This window comes from Bubalus bubalis, chromosome 15 (assembly GCF_019923935.1).
Source record: "Bubalus bubalis isolate 160015118507 breed Murrah chromosome 15, NDDB_SH_1, whole genome shotgun sequence".
NCBI lineage: Eukaryota > Metazoa > Chordata > Mammalia > Artiodactyla > Bovidae > Bubalus > Bubalus bubalis.
This window is the reverse complement of record NC_059171.1, coordinates 12,940,811-12,943,484: the sequence shown is the minus strand read 5'-3', so window position 1 is coordinate 12,943,484 and position 2,674 is coordinate 12,940,811. Positions and strand designations below refer to the sequence as shown.

At 42.6% G+C, this 2,674-nt stretch overlaps 1 pseudogene; it reads left to right on the top strand.

Moving 5' to 3' along the window:
• Positions 1 to 1,864: 1,864 nt before the first annotated feature.
• Positions 1,865 to 2,428, top strand: LOC123329364 (annotated as a pseudogene).
• The last annotated feature ends 246 nt before the right edge of the window (positions 2,429 to 2,674 follow it).

The following is a 2,674-nucleotide window of genomic DNA, read 5'->3' as shown; positions in this document are numbered from 1 at the left end:
ATTTCATGCAAAGATGGGCACAATAAAGGACAGAAACAGTATGGACAAAACAGAAGCAGAAGAGATTAAGAAGAGGCAGCAGGAATACACAAAAGAACTATTCAAAAAAGGTCTTAATGACCCAGATAACCATGATGGTGTGGTCACTCACCTAGAGCCAGACATCCTGGAGTGGGAAGTCAAGTGGGCCATAGGAAGCATTACTATGAACAAGGCTAGTGGAGGTGATGGAATTCCAGCTGAGCTATTTCAAATCCTAAAAGATGATGTTGTTAAAGTGCTGCAGTCAATATGCCAGCAAATTTGGAAAACTCAGCAACGGCCACAGAACTGGAAAAGGTCAGCTTTCATTCCAAATCCAAAGAAAGACAATTCCAAGGAATGTTCAAATTACCATACAATTATGCTCATTTCACATGCTAGGAAGGTAATGCTCCAAATCCTTCAAGCTAGGCTTCAACAGTACATGAACCGAGCACTTCCAGATGTTCAAGCTGGATTTAGAAAAGGCAGAGGAACCAGAGATCAAATTGTCTACATCCGTTGGATCATAGAAAAGGCAAGAGAATTCCATAAAAACATCTATTGTTTTTGACTATTCTAAAGCCTGTGACTGTATAGATCACAACAAACCATGGAAAATTCTTAAAGAGATGGGAAAACCAGACCACCTTACCAGCCTCCTGAGAAACCTGTATGCAGGTCAAGAAGCAACTGTTAGAACTGGACATGGAACAATGGAATGGTTCCAAATTGGGAAAGGAGTGCGTCAAGGCTGTATATTGTCACTCTGCTTATTTAACTTATATGCAGAGTACATCATGCAAAATGCTGGGCTGGATGAAGCACAAGCTGAAATCAAGATTGCCAGGAGAAATATCAACAACCTCAGATATGCAGATTAAATCCCTCTGATCCCTCAGCCTCTTGATGAAGGTGAAAGGAGAGTGGAAAAGCTGTCTTGAAACTCAACATTCAAAGAACTAAGGTCATGGCATATGGTTCCATCACTTCATGGCAAATAGATGGGGAAAAAGTGGAAACAATGACAGATTTTATTTTCTTGGGGTCCAAAATCACTGTAGACGGTGACTGTAGCCATGGAATTAAAAGACAGATGCTTCTTTGAAGAAAAGCTATGACAAATCCAGACAGTGTATAAAAAGCAGAGATACTACTTTGCCAACAAAGATCCATTTAGTCAAGGCTATGGTTTTTCCAGTAGTCATGTATGGATGTGAGAGTTGGACCGTAAAGAAGGTTGAGCACCAAAGAATTGATGATTTTGAACTGTGGTATTGGAGAAGACTCTTGATATTCCCTTGGACTGCAAGGAGATCCACCCAGTCAATCCCAAAAGAGATCAGTCCTGAATATTCATTGGAAGGACTGATGTTGAAGCTGAAACTCCAATACTTTGGCCACCTAATGTGAAGAGCTGATTCATTGTAAAAGACCCTGATGCTGGGAAAGATTGAAGGCAAGAGAAGAAGGGGATGACAGAGGATGAGATGGTTGAATGGCATCATGGACTCGATGGACATGAGTTTGATCATACTCTGGGAGATACTTAAGGACAGGGAGGCCTGGCGTGCTGCAGTCCATGGGGTCACAGATAGTCGGACACAACTTAGCAACTGGACAACAATGATAAAAGGAGACATAAGGTAAAATATACTACTTATGAAACATTCTTGCCAAAGAGATTTAACATGAATCTCTTTAAACTTCTAAATCCAATTTTGAAGTTTATAAGAAATGCAGAGATAAGAGGAGCAATATAAATGACATAATGAGGAAGCATATCAGAATAATTCAAAAGAAAAACTCAGTGAAAAAAACAAATTGGGAGGACGTTGACACCATGAGCAGCGTAGGGGAGGCTTGCTGCTGCTGCTGCTGCTAAGTCGCTTCAGTCGTGTCCAACTCTCTGCGACCCCATAGACGGCTGCCCACCAGGCTTCCCCATCCCTGGGATTCTCCAGGCAAGAACACTGGAGTGGGTTGCCATTGCCTTCTCCAACGCATGAAAGGGAAAAGTGAAAGTGAAGTCGCTCAGTCGTGTCCGACTGGTAGCGACCCCATGGACTGCAGCCTACCAGGCTCCTCTGCCATGGGATTTTCCAGGCAAGAGTACTGGAGAGGGGTGCCATGGCCTTCTCCGAGGGGAGGCTTGCACCTACACAAAGCTCAAGTACATCCAGTGCTTCAATCACTGGGTTTGCCCAACCTCTTCATGCACTACCGGCAGTGTATCCAGAAAGCAATAAAGGAGAAGGAGATTCCTATTGAAGGACTGGAGTTCATGGGCCATGGCAAAGAAAAGCCTGAAAGCTCTTCTTGACCTTGACTGTCACCTTGAGAGCGGACTCCTCAAATCAGGAAATTGAGGTCTCTGGATCGTGTCAATTAAAACTGAAGAGAGCATTGATTTGATGAATTTAGGAGGGAGGAGTTTCCTTTCTTCCTTGCTATTTTTCTCTCATTTTTAAAAGATAATGAACCATCACTTTGCTTTGAGATTTCTGGCTTTGACATCTCAGTAGGAACTCCATGTTCTAAATAATGGGATTATTTGGGATTAGGGTTGCAATACTTGGTCTGGGATCAGTTTTAAATATATCTTGTAGGAGAACATGCATAAGCTTGTCAGGATGACTAAGGTTGCCTGACC